We start from the raw sequence: 18,743 nt of genomic DNA, 5'->3' as shown, positions 1-18,743 counted from the left end.
AGCGTCTTTAGTCGATGGGGAAAGATTGGATGGGTTTCGGCTGTCCTAACTGGGGTGGGTAGTTCATTCCACCATTGTGGGGCAAGGACTGAGAAAAGGCAGGTTCTCCTTGATGACCCTCCCGGAGCTTGGATAGGAGTAGGTCTGAGGTGGCCAGAAGATGCAGAGCGTAGGGGTCTTGAGGGTGTGTAGTTAGAGACCATTGACAGGAGGTAGGCGGGAGCGGTTCCCTTTGCCGCACGGTATGCCAGGTCGAGGGCCTTGAAGCGGATTCGTGCAGCAATGGGGAGCCAGTGCAGGTCCCTAAGAAGTGGGGTGACATGGGCCGACTTCGGTAGGTTTGAGATCAGGCGGGCCGCTGCGTTCTGAATGAGTTGAAGAGGCTTGGTGGCAGTGGCCGGGAGGCCAGCAAGCAGTGCGTTGCAGTAGTCAAGGCGGGAGATGACTGTTGATTGGACGAGGAGTTGGGTGGCTTCTTTTGTCAGGAAGGGGCGGATCCTTCTGACGTTGCTCAGGAGGAATCTGCAGGTTCTGGTTGTCGCTGCGATGTGAGCAGAGAAGTTCAACTGGTCGTCGAGGACAACACCAAGGTTCTTGGCAGTCGGGGACGCGGTCACATTCTCGACTGTGATGGAAAGGTCGGTCAGGGGGGAGGATTTGGCCGGCAGGTGGAGCAATTCTGTTTTGCTTAGGTTCAGTTTGAGGTGGTTGGTCGTCATCCAGGCGGAGATGTGGGACAGACAGGCCGAGATCCGCTCAGAGACGTGGATATCTGAGGGAGGGAAGGAGAGGAAGAGTTGAGTACCATTGGAATAACAATGATACGAGAAGGCATGAGACGTGATAATGTTACCCAGTGATTTAGTGTAGAAGGAGAAGAGAAGGGGTCCTAGGACCGAGCCCTGGGGGGCACTCGTCCGCAGGGGGCGGGTGGCCGACAGGGTCCCTCTCCATGACACTTGGTAGGAGCGGTCATTGAGGTATGATGACAGCCATGTCAGCACAGAGCCAGCCACTCCCATTCCTGCGAGGGCCATGAGGAGGATCTGATGGTTCACTGTGTCGAAGGCTGCAGATAGATCTAGGAGAATCAGGACAGAGGAGAGGCCTTTCGCTTTTGCTAAGTGAAGTGCCTCTGTGACCGCAATGAGGGCCGTTTCTGTGGAGTGGCCAGTCCGGAAGCCTGACTAGGGTCTAGGAGGTCATTCTGTAAGAGATAAGCAGTAAGTTGGTTGGATACAGCACGTTCAAGTGTTTTAGAAAGGAAGGAGAGAAGAGAGACAGGAGGACGATAGTTGCCTATGACGGTGGGGTTCAGGTTTTTTTTTATGAGCGGTGTGACTCTGGCTTGTTTTAGGGAGGTGGGGACCACCCCCGAGTTGAGGGAGGAGTTGATGGTTGCAGTTAGGAATGGGAGGATGTCTGGTGCTATGGTCTGGAGGAGTGGGGAGGGTAGCTGATCCAGCTGGCATGTAGTCGGGCAGTTCGACGTTACCAGTGTCAGGGTCTCGGCTTCTGTAATGGGAAAGATGACAGAGTGAAGGATGAGGTTCTCGATTCAGTATTTGGAATGGGTGGGGGTTGGGAGAAGGAGCTGCGGATGTTCTCCCCTTTTTCCTCGAAGAAGTTCGCAAAGTCTTCGGCAGAGAAAGATGAGGGAGGAGGGGGTGGGGGGGGGGGGTTGTGAGGAGGGATGACATGGTAGCATGCAGTTTGCGAAGGTTCTTGGCAGAGGCCTCGATCCTATGGTGAAAGAAAGAAGCTTTGGCATTAGTAATGATTTTGGAGAATGTTAACAAGAGGTTGTGATATGTGTCGATGTCAGCAGTGAGGCGTGACTTTCTATACTTCCTCTCAGCTGCTCTCAGGACCTGTCTTTGTTCTCTCACTGCATCCGTCAGCCAATCATTTGGCCTCAGTAACCTGCTCAATCATCACTCCTTGTAAAGATACAATTAGCTTCTGGTCTATTTTTAAAGCATGCTTGGAGCCTAATAACAGACACTTTGTTTTTGAGATATTCAATTTGAGCTTGTTTTCAGAAACCCAATCCGTTATCAACATCAATTCACTTTGGAGGACTTTGCTAAGTCATCAGTCTTGTCTGCTGATGCATACATGGTAGTATCATCAGCATACATAATTAACCATAGATGCGTTTTTTAAGACACATGGCAGATCATTTGTGAATATGCTGTATAGGAGAGGTCCTAAACAGCTCCCCTTAACAGCTCCCCTGTGGAATTCTGCATTGTAGTGATCTAAAGCTTGACATGGTAAATAAAACACACTGTTGTCTATTAAATAAATACCTTTTCATCCAATTGATAGCTGATGTTTTAAATCCATAAGCAGATAATTTGATAAGTAGCAATTCATGATCTATTAGATCAAAGGCAGCACTGAAGTCCAATAGTACAGGCCCTACCATTAACTTTCTGTCAATCTGTTAGTTGTGTTAAGGCTGTACATGTTGAATAACCCTCTTTATATGCATGTTGGAATTCAGTGTGTATGCTGTTTTCTGAGAGATAGTGCTGCATCTGTTTAAATACAACACCCTTCATGATTTTGCTCAAAACAGGCAGGATACTGGTCTACTATTTTGCCTACTAGTGACCTCCACCACCTTCCACCTCTGAGGAACAACACCTTCAGTCAGACTTAAATAAAATATATGACACGGTGGCTTTGCTACAATTCCCGCTGACAGTTGAAGTAGTTTACCATCCAGGTTATCGTAGCCACAAGATTCATCATACTGTAAAGAAACGAGAAGCTTTTCCATGTGTTCTAGATTAATGGTCATTCACATTTTTTGTTGTACATAATGTGTTGCTTAACGACTCAGAGCCTACCGTTCACTGGCAACATTTGAGTCCTTATTTTTTCTATCTTTTCAATGATAAATCCACCACCAGATTATCTAAATGAGGGAGTCTTTTTCATGTTATTTTTTCCCATGACTTCATTAAGGGTTCTCCATAACTCGTTGCTGTCACCCTTAATTTCTTCAAACTTGAATTGGTAGTATTGTTTTTTCTTTTGAGTTACATTTTTGTGACTTTGTTCCTCATTGAACGGTAAGCCTGCCAATCATCTGAGCTGCCAGATGTAATAGCAGTTTTTTTCAGTTGTTCCCTCTCCATCCTACACCTTCTATTTTTTTTTTTTGTATTATCTTTTTCCTCCTTTTTCCATTTTTCTCCCATCCCAATGCTAGTCGTTATGCCAATTCCCAATCCCCTTCCTGGTCGTTGCGCACTCTACCCCCTACTGTCGGTCTGGGAGGGCGGAGACTATCACATGCTTCCTCCGACACATGTGTAGCCAGCCCACCGCTTCTTTTCACCTGGCAGCGCGGACTCTCACTGGGAGAGTGTAACGTGTGGAAGGGTCACACTACCTCCCCCAGATCCTTCCCTGGCTGTGCAGGCGCCCCGACCGAACTGTAGGCGTCGCTGTTTACAACGACCAGGACCCACCCACGCCGGCGTCCCACCCGCTACACTGCCAATTGTGTTAGTATGGACGGTCGGCCAAGCCGGAGGCACCACAGCCGGATTCGATCCCACTGGTTCTGTGGTGGTAGACAGACGCTTAGTCCGCTGCGCTACCCGGCCGCCCCGTATGAGTTAATTTAACCACACTATCCCACTCTATCTTGTTCAGATCATCAACAAATGCATTTTCACAAAACAATTTGTATTCTTTTGTAAATTACCTTAGGCCCAGCTTTTGGCACCTTGGTTTTCCTTGCCATTGCAATGATATTATGATCACTAAAGCCTACTGCCCTACTGGTACCGATACAACCTTTGAACACATATCAATAGAGTAGTTAGTAAAAACATGATCTATACAAGTAGAGAAAGATCTTCCCATGCCCCTGCTATTAACTCTTGTGGGTAAATGCACAATCTGTGACAGATTAGACACTGGCTGCATCCTTTAATTTATTTTCAGTGTTTCATGTTTTAGAGAACCAGTCTATGTTCAGGTCCCCAACAAAATATATTTCACTGTTGATGTCAGTAACTGTCTGCAAATGTGTGCATATATCCTCCAGGTACTGAGTATTTGAGCCTGTGGTCTATAGCAGCATCCTACTAGAATGGGTTTAAGATGAGGTAGATGCATCTAGAATGGGTTTGAGATGAGGTAGATGCATCTAGAATGGGTTTGAGATGAGGTAGATGCATCTAGAATGGGTTTGAGATGAGGTAGATGCATCTAGAATGGGTTTGAGATGAGGTAGATGCATCTAGAATGGGTTTGAGATGAGGTAGATGCATCTAGAATGGGTTTGAGATGAGGTAGATGCATCTAGAATGGGTTTGAGATGAGGTAGATGCATCTAGAATGGGTTTGAGATGAGGTAGATGCATCTAGAATGGGTTTGAGATGAGGTAGATGCATCTAGAATGGGTTTGAGATGAGGTAGATGCATCTAGAATGGGTTTAAGATGAGGTAGATGCATCTAGAATGGGTTTGAGATGAGGTAGATGGGATCTGTCACCATAGCATTTCCACACCTGATGCACTTAGAACAGCTCTCACTTTGACTGGTTTATGTTCTGGAGTGTAAAAAGCTACACCTCCTCCATGCTTATTTCTATCATATCTGTAAAAGTTATGCCCCGTACAGCTAGTTTATTATTGTAAATAAACACATCAATGTTTCCCTTTGCAAATCTCCCTGGTGCATTATCTTGAGACAAACAACGTGCTCGTCAGAGCTGGGTCAAAATCCCTTTCAAAGTGATCTTTTAACACGTTCTCCACAGCCGAGAGATAAAGTCATTGTTCCACAGAAGGATCGCTCATGAATGTGCAAAGTCTGCAAACATAGAACATCCAGATAAATCATTGAACTGGTTGAGTCTTTTATTAAACATAGGCCTGGTACTACTTGGGGATACTGCTATCAATTTAATAGTCCAGAACACCAAACCCCTGCTCGTTTCCCTAGCTGCCGCCAAGAAAACTATCCTCTTAAACTGGAAGACAAGAAAAAACGTGAATACTGGGCAATGGTTGGGCCTTCTCTCAAATTACATATCACAGGAAACAATCTCAACCGTGGATCACATAGAAGTCTCACAATTTAATAGCATCTGGGAATTGCTTGTGGATAATCTAGGCTCCTAATCACATAAGATTGACCTGTGAGCCATCCCCCTCCTCACCCCCTACTTTACTTACTCCCCTCTCTGCCCCCCCCCCCCTTCCCTTGTCATGTGTATTCGTTGTTATCCTTCATTGTCCTGAAATGTCAAAATTGTTCTTATTTTACTACACTTTTTATTTTACACTGTAAATAGTTCAAACGTATAATGTATAATGAATAATAAAGTTGTCCCCTGAAGAGGGGGGGGGGGGGGGGATAGAGTGCCCTAATCCCCCCTCCCCCCAAAAAACATAGGTCTGGTAATAATAATAATAATAACTTTATTTGTATAGCACTTTTCATACAGAGGTTGCAGTTCAAAGTGCTTCACAACAGTACAAAATACAGGCATCTTTACAAAGTACAGTTCTAAGTTACCTTATAGAACAACAGAGCAGTGTGTCGCTCACAACAACAGAGCATCACTCTAACATCATAGAACCGACATATGAATTTCATTGGAAGTGTATGAAAGTAGGTAGGGTAAGAATATAGCAAGGTATGGTAAATCACAGTGTTTCACATTAGGATCTAGCATCCCAATAGGCTCTCTGTTTACAGTTTGATTCAGTAATACAAATAATAAAAATAGTTTAAAATTATTCAGTTTAAAAATAGTCATCAGTAAGAAGTAAAAAGTAGGCAGGGTAAGAATAGTGCAGGTAAGTACAATTTGTGTCAGGATATCCCTGATGTTTCTATAATAATATTTCCCCTTGCCACTAGGTGGTAGCAGATATCTATCTTCAAATATTTGCCTTCGAGGATTGTGCCACATTCATCATGCAGTGTGAGTTGGTCTTCCTTCATCAACCCAGCCGTTTTTTGTCAGAGGGATCCCGAGTAGCCTACATGACTAACCTGCTCACGGGCCGAGCAGCACAGTGGGTTACTGCCTCCTGGGCAATGGGGGCTGATTTCTGTTTTTCCTACCCAGACTTCGTGGCAGAGCTCCGCAGGGTTTTCCACCACCCAGCCCGTGGCCAGGACCCAGGAGCTCGGTTGGGCACCTTCCGGCAGGACAGTGGCAGTGTCAGAGACTACGCGCTGGAGTTCAGACTGGCCGCAACGGAGAGCGGTTGGAACGATCAAGCGCTTCGTCTCACCTTCCTGAGGGGGCTCAACGAAGCAGTAAGGGACCAGCTCGCGACCCAAGAGGAGCCCGATTCTCTCGAGGGCCTGATCAGCCTCGCTATCCGCATCGACGGACGCCTCCGGGAGAGAAGGCGTGAGCGAGCACGACTGGGACCCCCAGACGTACCCCCCGAGTACCACGACCTCGAGGAGGTTTTCAGTAAGTCCCGGGCTCAGGCCCTTCCGCCTCACCGGCCTTACGACTGTGCCATCGACCTCCGCTCAGGGGCTCCCTTTCCCGGCGGCCGCCTCTACAGTGCTGACCGTCCTGCCCCCTCCGTGACCGGTGGGTTTTTTCCCTCCCGAGCCGTGACCGAGGAGGAACCCATGCAGCTGGGACGCAACCGCCTTAGCCCCGGCCGAACGGGAGTCCAGGCTCAGGTCCGGCCTTTGCCTCTACTGCGGCCGGGATGGACACCGTGTCTCCAATTGCCCTACCCGGCCAAGAAGACCAGGCTCGCCGGGACCACAGGAGATCCTGGTGAGCCGTTTTTCCTGTTCCCCCACCCGTGCACCACCTAACCGTCTGGCGAACGTCACCCTAGCCTGGGCGGACCAGCGGGCGACGGTGGGTGCACTCATTGACTCTGGTGCTGATGGGAGTTTCCTGGACGTTGAGTTTGCCACCCGGGCCAACATTCCACTTGAGGACCTCGAGAGGCCCTTGGAGGCTTTCGCGCTGGATCATCGCCGCCTGGCTGACATCACTCAACGCACCTGTCCAGTCCTTCTCACCATTGCTGGTAACCACGTTGAGAGACTCCAGTTTTTCATCACCAGCGCTCCTCTTGTCCCTGTGGTCCTGGGCAGGCCTTGGCTCGCGCTGCATGAGCCCCACATCGCCTGGTCCTCCGGCACCATCAGGGGGTGGAGCCCCTCCTGTCATGCCCAGTGTCTTCAGGTGCCGTCCAGCCCCCTCACCGGGTCCCAGTCCCCGTCTCCGGCCTCCCTCGCCGGTCCTCTGTCCCCGTGCCCGGCCTCCGCTGTCGGGCCCCAGTCCCCGTCTCCGGCCTCCCTCGCCGGTCCTCTGTCCCCGTCTCCGGTCCCCCTCTCCAGGCCTCTGTCTTTGTCCCCCTCTCCAGTGCCCCTGATCGCCGGCTTCCTTCGGTCCTGTCCGGGCAGGCCGGGGCCGAGTGGGTCGCCGGGTGGCTCCCGTGGAGGGGGGGGTACTGTGAGGATTGGTTCTTTCCCCACCACAGGCTTCTTAAGGTACTGTGATGATTAGTCTGTTCCCCGCCACACGCTCCGTTCCTTTAAGGTACTGTGAGGATTCTGTGATGATTGGTCCGTTGCCGAACGCACACTTCTAAGTCGAGTATCAATTACCATCACGCACCTGATGTGTGTTCTAATCAGCACCCCAGAGGCTTCATATACTCTGACCTTCTGTCATTCGATGCCGGGTCGTTTTGAGTACTACTGTTCTGGAATACAACTGCATATACCTGCCTTTCCCTGTCGCTGTTCCTGTCTTCTTTCTCTCCAGGACCTTTTTGTGGAGAACCGCTGTGGAGAACCTGGTTCCCCGTTTGGAGCTGCGCCTCGTTATCTGCCCGCTTTACGCGTTGCGCTCTGGTGAGTTTTTGGAAACAGTCCTTTTGGATTATCAGTTTTTTGTGTGTTTGGTGAACACTGAAGAAATACCGTTTTTGTTTTGTACTGGACTCAGCTAATTTGTGTGTTAGGATAACACTGAAGAATTCCGTTTTGTTTCGCACTGGACTCAGCAAATTTGTGTGTTAGAATAACACTGAAGAATACCGTGTTGTTTTTCACTGGACTCAGCTAACTTGTGTGTGGTACACCGAAGATCAAGTCACTTGGGATTAATACTGGACTCAGTCACCTCTCTGCCTCTGTGTGTTCGTTGGGCTGTTTCTGATTTCTCTCTCTCTCCGTTTTCCACCGTGAGTGAAAGCTGGGAGTATCTGCAGAGCCGCTACAACGTCACATGCCAATTCCTCACCACTATCTACTGGGAGTATCTGCAGAGCCGCTACATCGTCACATGCCAGATCCCCGTTTGTTTGATTACTGTACCTCATCCATCTTGTGATCCAAATATGCCCTAGCTTTTGGCTAACTCTGAACTTCCTGTCTGTGCCGTTGCGTTTGAGGTCGGTTACAAACCATAACAAGTTCATAAATTTGGTCTCATTTTTCAAATTAAATTGTTGTATTTTATCAGATGCAAAATGCAAATAAGTAAATATGGCATTATATATCAGAGGTGAGTAATAAAATGAACAAATATTGATGGTTAAGAATGAGACTGAATAATGACATCACACAATAGTCTAATGATTATACTGTTGTGTGATGTCATTATTACTTAGTATTAGACTAATCCTAATGAGATATTCCTCTAAATATGACTTCGAAAACAGCCACAATTTCAGAAAAAAAATTGTAACAAAAAAATTATTCAGGGGGCCCCCATAGCTCTCAGGTGATAATTCGAACCCTGGGTGGAAGCATTCATTTCCTATCTATCTCCGTGGGCTAACCTAAATATGACGCCATCAATCACTCACTATGATGATGACGAGCAATGCTTTTTTGAAATAATGCCACTTGCAGTCAACTTCCAATGGTTTCTTTAGTTTCCAGTCGTCCACCAGAGGAGCAGCGGTAGCAGGGGAGGAGTCTCTCCGGGGGGAAAGCCCTGGCCCCTGGCAGAGGAGGAGAGTCGCCACTTGCTGCTCCACTCCTTCCTCATTATTCGCCGCTGTGGTCCCGTTGGAAGAAGCAGCGCCGCGGTGTGGAATAACAAGCCGCGCAGTGAGCCGCCAGGACGGGCCTGAAGTCCTGGAGTTCCGCCCCGAGAGAGGAATGTGACACACGGACGTCAGGGAGCCAAGGAGCGGGGGACACCGCAGGACGCACCGGGACCCACCGGGGAGGTAGAGTCCACTACACTGTACTCACTCACTGTACTACTCATCGCCGGTACAAAGTGGCGAGAATAGGCTTGAAGACAAGACAAGTTGCTGCACGGCTGTGAGGGTAAGAGACAATGATCAACAATATAACATTAACAGTACTGCATATTTGAATACCGTTTATGTCACAAATGCATCAGTACTAAATACCTATATGTCCCTATGCCATAAATGTCATGTATGTTGTGTATGTCATAAATGTCTATATGAATTGAAAATGGGGGACCCTGATGGAAACAAGACAAACGTCTTTCTCAGGTCTGGATCCCCTTAACAATTGTATGTATTGAGCCGTACTGTATTGTACCCATTCTGCAATCTGTTAAATAAAGTTTTCATTCATTCAAATAGTTTTACCACCAAGGTTACTTACGGGGCTGCCTCTGCGCCGACAAAGAAAACTTCGAAAGGCAACATAATTTCTATTCTTTCTATTCCACTCTAGTGTCTATTCTATTTGTTACAAATGCATATTATGTGGATGAGTTTAAAAAGTGAAATGCATGCTTGACTATACTATGTATAGTACTATACAGCCACCTGGAGCTCAGAGGATTAAGTTATCCAGGTGTACAGTATTGTTATTACAACATAAGTAGGTTATATATACAACGGGCTCGACATTGTCTGCAACTATACCAACCAAAAGGAACTCTGCTTTCTTGGTTATTATTAATAGTTCTGACAAACTCAAATATATTCCATCAGAATGTACAGTGTGTACAGCATTTCCAGGTATTGTTCCACAGTAGGCTAATGTTTCCAAGTAGCTAGTACCATGTCAAGTAAAGACTGATTATACAATGCTGTCTGCCGCCGCCATGGCCTCCTATCTAAATAACACGAAGTCATGTAATTGTAAGATAATTGATACGTTAATTAGTGTCCTCCTCACACAGGCCTGATGTGCTGAACAAGATATAGAACATACCCGTCTAGCCTATTCTCTACACTCACTACAGACTTTGGTCTTATGATGATATCATCCTTGTAGATAAAATGTTCCCCACCTTGAGCACACAGGAGTTTGAAGCCAAAACAGCAGTGAGTGCATTTGAACCATATCTTTATGAGCCTATGTGCTGGACTGATCTTTATGGACTGATCTTTATGAGCCTATACTGTGCTGGACTGATCTTTATGAGCCTATACTGTGCTGGGCTGATCTTTATGAGCCTATGTGCTGGACTGATCTTTATGAACCTATACTGTACTGGACTGATCTTTATGAGCCTATACTGTACTGGACTGATCTTTATGAGCCTATACTGTACTGGACTGATCTTTATGAGCCTATGTGCTGGACTGATCTTTATGAGCCTATACTGTACTGGACTGATCTTTATGAGCCTATACTGTGCTGGACTGATCTTTATGAGCCTATACTGTGCTGGACTGATCTTTATGAGCCTATGCTGTGCTGGACTGATCTTTATGAGCCTATACTGTGCTGGACTGATCTTTATGAGCCTATGTGCTGGACTGATCTTTATGAGTCTATAGTGTGCTGGGCTGATCTTTATGAGCCTATGTGCTGGACTGATCTTTATGAGCCTATACTGTACTGGACTGATCTTCATGAGCCTATACTGTACTGGACTGATCTTTATGAGCCTATACTGTGCTGGGCTGATCTTTATGAGCCTATACTGTACTGGACTGATCTTTATGAGCCTATACTGTGCTGGACTGATCTTTATGAGCCTATACTGTGCTGGACTGATCTTTATGAGCCTATACTGTACTGGGCTGATCTTTATGAGCCTATACTGTGCTGGACTGATCTTTATGAGCCTATGTGATCTTTATGAGCCTATACTGTGCTGGACTGATCTTCATGAGCCTATGTACTGGACTGATCTTCATGAGCCTATGTACTGGACTGATCTTTATGAGCCTATACTGTGCTGGACTGATCTTTATGAGCCTATACTGTGCTGGACTGTGTGTGTTTCATTCACAGTGAGTCATTGTGTAAAAATAGTACGACATGTGGTTATAGTTTGAGTCTGTTGTCGTGCCAGGCTTGTGTCGGCCATCACTGTTCCCATCGTCCTCCTCTCCTACTACTCTTATCCCCAAGGCTGCTGCAACTAGGGCTGACCTTCGAATTTTTTTTGGCAATCGAAGCTTCGGGGCCGAGCTTCGATTTTAATTCGAAGCTTCGAATTTAAAAAAAATTTATTAATTTTTTTCTTTTTATAATAATTTTTTTTTTTATTTTTTTTTATCTTATGTTGTGGGACTTGTACAGCACTTTGGTAAACTTTGTTGTTTTTAAATGTGCTCTATAAATAAAGTGGATTGGATTAATGAATTAAGTAGCCCCTTTCGTGACTGTGACACAGCCAACACGGCTGTGTGATTTAATTCAAGGTGGATCGCTGTTGTCGTTTGAACAACTTCAGATTTCATGGGAACTACCAATCCCCCAAATCAAGAATGTTTAAGATGAATGAAGTAAGATTTTGATTATTTGAAATATGGCCTGTGTAGACTAAACTATGCACATAATTATGTCAGTCTACAAGGTCCGGATTCTACATGGGCTGGCAATGTAGACCTTGTAGACTCCACTACTCTACAGACCAATTATCAGTGAATGTTCATGCATTTTTAAGAAGGGCTACTTCCACAAAAAAACAAAGAACTCACCAAAACATCTCAGTAGCACCTTATCTAAATGTTCTATTTCATATATGGAGATTCATATTTATTTATGTATTGCATGCATTTCTACATTTTATTTCCTATTTTGTTTATTCATCCCAGTATCTTTCTTTCTTATGTGTGGAATTCTACAAGGCATTTACATTCACATTTACATTTAGTCATTTAGCTGACGCTTTTATCCAAAGCGACTTATAAGTTCTGTACAACAGGTCATCAGAAAGGATACAACTCAGCTGAGTAACAATATTCATCAAAGTGTTGCGTGTTACAGTGTAGGTTAGTTTATTAGGACAAGTGCATGACAGTAAGGTTAGTTAGGGTTAGATTTTTTTAATTTGATTTCAGATAATGGTTGAAGAAGTGCGTCTTTAGTCGACGGCGAAAGATTGGACGGGATTCGGCTGTCCTAACTGGGGTGGGTAGTTCATTCCACCATTGTGGGGCAAGGACTGAGAATAGGCGTGTAGGTGGTGTATATGTGTTTGAGGATGATATCCTTCAAACAGGCAATAGTGATGATATAATTTGGGCAGTGCTGAGCTGGGTTACTTTCCTCCAGTGTATTTGTCCCCCGGCCCCACCCAATGGCCCCATGCACACACACACACACACACACACACACACACACACACACACACACACACACCGAAGTAAAAAAAAAAAAAAAAAAAAATTATATATATTTTTTTTAAATTTCGATTACTTTTTAAATGTTCGAAGCTTGTGCCATCGAACGAAGCTTATTTAAGACAGCCCTAGCTGCAACCATGCAATACGTTTGTTTGCACTGAATGTGTGTCGACGAGGTCTATTTGCATATAGGTGTTGTCATTCAGTTAAGTCTAATATATGATCGTAGTGAGTGAGGGAGGGAGGGAGTGTGTTTGCTTGTGTGTAAAGTAATGAGGGGGAGTAAAAATTAAATAACAGAAAGTGTTAGTGGGGGGGGGGGGGGGGGGGGGGGGGGCAGGGGTGTAGCGGAGGGTTAACTGACCTAAACTCAGTTTTGTGAGAGTTTGCCCCCCCCCCCTTTAAGCTGATACATGTCTTTAGTTTCAAGTTCAAGTTTTGTTTTATTTGTCATGTATAAAGTACATGTACATTACAGTGAAATATCTTGGTTCTGTGTGAGCCCCCTGAGAATGTGCTTCATATACAGTAAAATAAGTTAAATAATAAAGTCCAAACACTGTACAATATACAATATACAATCTAAGGTACAACCTAAAGTACAAATTAGGTAAAGAAATGCAAAAAAACTAAAAACAAAATGCTAAAGGTATGGACGACGTAGTGCAAATCTTTTTGTAATAAATAGATCAAATATGGTGTAGTGTTAAAAGTGTGGTGTAGTGTTAAAAGGGTCTTTATGATTGAAATGCATAGGATAGATTATAACACATAGCCTATCAGATTGACGCAAAAACAGTAACCCGACCTGCCAGATGGTCTGTTTACATACAGAACCATCATCTGGGAGGTCGTCCTTTGAAACTGTTTGGAATATTAGGGTCGGCTCCTATAATACTTGGTAGAGTCTCCTTGCCATACCAGTAGCTTCCAGTAGGTCCGCAAAGGACGCTGATTGGTCCACACACCACTGTGGTTCTCAAAGGACTCCTGATTGGTCCACACACCACTGTGGTTCTCAAAGGACTCCTGATTGGTCCACACGCCACTGTGGTTCTCAAAGGACTCCTGATTGGTCCACACGCCACTGTGGTTCTCAAAGGACTCCTGATTGGTCCACACACCACTGTGGTTCTCAAAGGACTCCTGATTGGTCCACACGCCACTGTGGTTCTCAAAGGACTCCTGATTGGTCCACACGCCACTGTGGTTCTCAAAGGACTCCTGATTGGTCCACACACCACTGTGGTTCTCAAAGGACTCCTGATTGGTCCACACACCACTGTGGTTCTGGGCACAAGTGCATAACTTGAAGCCTGACAAGATGGATTCTCGCGTGATCTTGTTGTGATCTCATGGTGAAGCCAGCTACTGTGCCAGGTTATGAAAATAGGCTAAGGGTCCTTTTGGAGAAATGCAAAAAAAGAATAGCCTACAAAATCTGAAGGGGGAAAATCTATATTTCTAATTGATTTTAAATTAGATTAAAAGTGATTATGTTATTATTAACTGTGATTATCAACTGATTTCAGTTTAGCCAGCTTTTATTATCAGGTAGAATAGGATTATGCAATTGATTGCATCTGTGAGTGAGTGAGTGAGTGAGTGAGTGAGTGAGTGAGTGAGTGAGTGAGTGAGTGAGTGAGTGAGTGAGTGAGTGAGTGAGTGAGTGAGTGAGTGAGTGAGTGAGTGAGTGTGTGTGTCTGTGAGTGAGTGAGTGAGTGTGTGTGTCTGTGAGTGAGTGTGTGTGTGTGTGTGTGTGTGTGTCTGTGAATGAGTGAGTGAGTGAGTAAGTGTGTGTGTCTGAGTGAGTGTGTGTGTGTGTGTCTGTGAATGAGTGTGTGTGTGAGTAAGTGTGTGTGTCTGAGTGAGTGAGTGAGTGAGTAAGTGTGTGTGTCTGAGTGAGTGTGTGTGTGAGTAAGTGTGTGTGTCTGAGTGAGTGTGTGTGTGAGTGTGTCTGTGAGTGAGTGTGTGTGTATGAGTGTGTCTGTGAGTGAGTGTGTGTGTGTGTGTCTGTGAATGAGTGAGTGAGTGAGTAAGTGTGTGTGTCTGAGTGAGTGTGTGTGTGAGTAAGTGTGTGTGTCTGAGTGAGTGTGTGTGTGAGTAAGTGTGTGTGTCTGAGTGAGTGTGTGTGTGAGTAAGTGTGTGTGTCTGAGTGAGTGTGTGTGTGAGTAAGTGTGTGTGTCTGAGTGAGTGTGTGTGTGAGTAAGTGTGTGTGTCTGAGTGAGTGAGTGAGTAAGTGTGTGTGTCTGAGTGAGTGTGTGTGTGAGTAAGTGTGTGTGTCTGAGTGAGTGAGTGAGTAAGTGTGTGTGTCTGAGTGAGTGTGTGTGTGAGTAAGTGTGTGTGTCTGAGTGAGTGTGTGTGTGAGTAAGTGTGTGTGTCTGAGTGAGTGTGTGTGTGAGTAAGTGTGTGTGTCTGAGTGAGTGTGTGTGTGAGTAAGTGTGTGTGTCTGAGTGAGTGTGTGTGTGAGTGTGCACAGCATATTTCACCAACTAAAAGGCAGAGGTGGATAAAACGTTGCACACAGGTGACTCCTGGAAAAACGGTCAATGATAAGTATTTTTGAACACTAGATATTACACAGATACTACACATGTTTGATGCTCAGAGCCTCAGTGAATCAGCTCTCTGGTCCTATTTACAACATGGGAATGCCATAGTGAACCTATTGTCATTGCTATACCTATGCAATACAAACTTTTATGCATTCATTAATTCCCATAATTGTCCATTGAAATAAGCCCTGCCTCCTTGTGCTTGGAAACTGTTTCTAACTTCCTATGCTTCCTAACATCCTCACTATGCTTCCTATCACCCTCCCTATTAGGGATGCCCCGATCGATCGGCCAGCGATCGGTATCGGCCGATATTCAGTATAAATATGAGATTGGGGAATTCCGATAATGCTTTCTAGTCGCCGATTGCGAAAACCGATCGATGGCACGAAAAACACAAGACAATTCTCAGTGGAGTTGGTGTCATTGTCGTTAACTATCCTAAAACATGTCGGCAGTGTGTGGAACTATTACAAAGTGTCTGAGACAGATGCATTGTGTATGCCAGGATAAAATACCTTGTGTAAAAAAAGTTTCAACACAACAAATTTAATAAGACACGTGAAGTCCCATCACCCAGAGGAACATGGAGAATGTGTTAAGCTTAATTACGTGGAGTAAAAAGAAAAAGGCAGATTAAGAACCAAAACGACCGCTAACACAAACCACTTTAGAGAGCATGTGCGTATAACCGTGATAGTCAGAAGGATAAGGCAATCACAAGAAAAGTCATGAAATTCATAGGGCTGGACGAGACGGACTACTCTCTCACATTGAGCGAGCCCCGGTACACTCTCCCAGCTCACTGAAGAGACAACAAGCATTCCGTGAAGACCTGCCCTACTCTGCCTCTGATTCGCAGACTGTGGGTGGGGGAATGTGATTGGACCAAAGCAGAGTAGACAGACACACACACAGACAGTGGAGTCGGACATGCAAAGACGCTGCTTGCATTAGAGATAGCGGAGAATCTTGACTTGTTGCGTTGTGGCGATAACTCGCAGATAATACAGATAATACATATGAAGGCGGCTGATTGGCGCAGTGGGCAAGGCGCTCGCCACTAACGCAGGAGACGCTGGGTTCGAGCCCAGCTCTCGCCGTTGCTACCGGCTGGCCGGTCGTTCATACTAACACAATTGGCAAGTGTTAGAGTGGGGATTGGACGTTGTGGACAGCGACTCCTACTGTCAGGATCCTAGGCCCGGTCCTGGCTGGACTGGGCAGGATGGTAACACTGGGCAGTACCCTCCACCTAACTTTGGGCAATGCCCTCGATCTGACATTGGCCCTCGGCCTGACATTGGCGCCCTACCACCCTCTAGTGGTGACAAACAATCGGTGCGCTCCAGTACACTGGACATCCTGACTACTGTGTTAACTATAATTAATAGTTTGATTAATGTGATGTCATGGTGTGTACTGTCATTGTCTTTCCCTTCCCTGGTGTGATGTCATACACGGTTTTGGGTTGTTAGGAGTTGCTTTTGTGTTTAGTTGTGTTTAGTTGTGCTTTGCTTATTGTCTAGGTGTTGTTTGTGATTCTGTGTTGGCCAGGTGTTCTTAATTGGTAATTAGTCTGGGTATTTAGGTGTCTGTCTGTCTCCCTTTCGTTGTGGCGACATTCCTCCAGTTACCCCCTGTTCCTCCACGTCGTGTCGCACCGTTCTCCCTCTAGTAAGTCTTAGTGTTTGTTGTTTTGTATTGTGAAGTTTGTTATTTAGTTTCTGTATTTCTCCTTGTATTGCACTGGATTCTACAGTAAACATCATTCTCCAAGCTTCACTCCTCGCCTCTGCCTCCTCCATTCCTTCCCTTTCTGTATTATTGCATTCTACCTAACCCCATCGTGACAGAATGTCGCCACCAACATTAACGAATGCAGCAGGAAGGGCGAGCGATACCATCACCGTTGTCCTGGCCCTGATGGCCGGTGACATGAAGAGTTACTCACTGGCCAAATGGGGGTTCCTACTCCGGAAGATCGACCAGGTCGCCACTGAGAATCCGACACTGCAGACGGCGATGTGGGAGATGGCTGAACATGTTGCTGTCCTCATGGAGAAGCATAAGCCGAAGGCTGGGGTAGCTAGTCTGCCGACTGTTCTCAGGCTTACGGTCAGCCTAGATCCTCCCACAGCCGCTGAGATTGCTCGGATGTCCATCGCCGGTCGGACGTCCACAGCTAACCTAGCTCCGCCGGTTAGCTTCGTGCCAATAGCTAACCGGTCGTCTCCAGTTAGCACAGCTCCGCCTGTTAGCTCCGCCACTATAGATGGTCAGATGTCCCCAGTTGGTACAGCTCTACCCGTTAGCTCCGCTCATACAGCTAACCAGACGTCCACAGCTAACATAGCTCCGCCGGTTAGCTTAGTGTCAAGAGCTAACCAGCCACTCCCAGCTAACCTAGCTCCGCCCGTTAGCTTCGTTTCAATAGCTAACCGGCCGTTTCAAGCTAGCACAGTCTCCACTGCCAGACTAGGCTCCAGGTTCAGGGTGAGCCTAGTATCTGAGACAGACCAGATGTCTCCAGCTAGCACAGTCTCCACTGCCAGACTAGGCTCCAGGTTCAGGGTGAGCCTAGTACCGGAGACGGACCAGATGTCCCAAGCTAGCCAGGCATCCCCAGCTAACATAGCTCCGCCGGTTAGCTTTGTGTCAATAGCTAACCAGCCACTCCCAGCTAACCTAGCTCCGCCCGTTAGCTTCGTGTCAATAGCTAACCAGCCACTCCCAGCTAACCTAGCTCCGCCCGTTAGCTTCGTGTCAATAGCTAACCAGCCACTCCCAGCTAACCTAGCTCCGCCTGTTAGCCCCGCTACAGTAGCTAACCAGACGCCCACTGCCAACCTAGGCTCCAGGTTCAGGGTGAGCCTGGTAGCTGAGACGGACCAGATCTCCCAAGCTAGTCAGGTCTCTGCAGCTAGCAGGTCTAGGAGGGCTATTAGGACAGGAGCTGCTAGGCTCTCCCCGACTGTTAGCTTAGCCTCAGCAGCTAGCCAGGCATTCTCAGCTAGCACAGTTCCCACAGTGAGTCCAGGGCCCACAGTTAGCCTAGCCCCCGAGGCTAGTATGGCTAGTAAGGCCTCCACAGCTGGTCCAGCTTCCACGGCCAGTCCAGCCTCTGCTCTGGGTCCTGGCTCCTCATCCCCGGATCCTACACCACGCCTCGCCGCCGAGACCGATCCGGTCTCCACGCCCTGCCCGGCCTCTCCACCTGGTCCGGCTGCCGTGCCGGCTCCCGTCTCCTCGACGGATCCTGGCTCCTCATCTCTGGATCCTACACCACGCCTCGCCGCCGAGACCGATCCGGTCTCCACGCCATGCCCGGCCCCTACACCTGGTCCGGCTGCCGTGCCGGCTCCCGGCTCTTCGACGGATCCTGGCTCCCCGTCTGGTCCAGCTCTGCGCCGTGATCAGCGTCCTGGTCCTCGCCGGGGTCCTCGCCGGGGTCTTCGCCGTGGTCTTCGCCGTGGTCTGCGTGGGATCCTGCTCCAGGGGTCGTCGCCGCCGCACCTCCGGTCCGGCTCTCCTGAACCGGCCCCGAGTCCGGCGGCTGGAGGGTCTCTCGCCCGGGATCCTGCTCCAGGGTCCAGCTCCCCTTCCCGGGCTTCTACACCTGTACCCACCCCCCCTCG

The 18,743-nt window shown here is 47.1% G+C and overlaps 1 protein-coding gene across 1 annotated transcript in view; it reads left to right on the top strand.

Annotated features, from left to right (window-relative positions):
* The first annotated feature begins 9,145 nt into the window (after positions 1–9,145).
* LOC311247896 (protein FAM83H-like) overlaps positions 9,146–18,743 on the top strand; it is a 137,724-nt gene continuing 128,126 nt past the window's right edge. The window contains 1 exon segment of the mRNA XM_084338872.1: positions 9,146–9,311. The gene's annotated coding sequence lies outside the window, so the exon portion shown is untranslated.

Source organism: Notolepis coatsorum (genome assembly GCF_963971535.1).
Source record: "Notolepis coatsorum genome assembly, contig: SCAFFOLD_265, whole genome shotgun sequence".
NCBI lineage: Eukaryota > Metazoa > Chordata > Actinopteri > Aulopiformes > Paralepididae > Notolepis > Notolepis coatsorum.
This window is presented reverse-complemented; position numbering and strand designations above follow the sequence as displayed.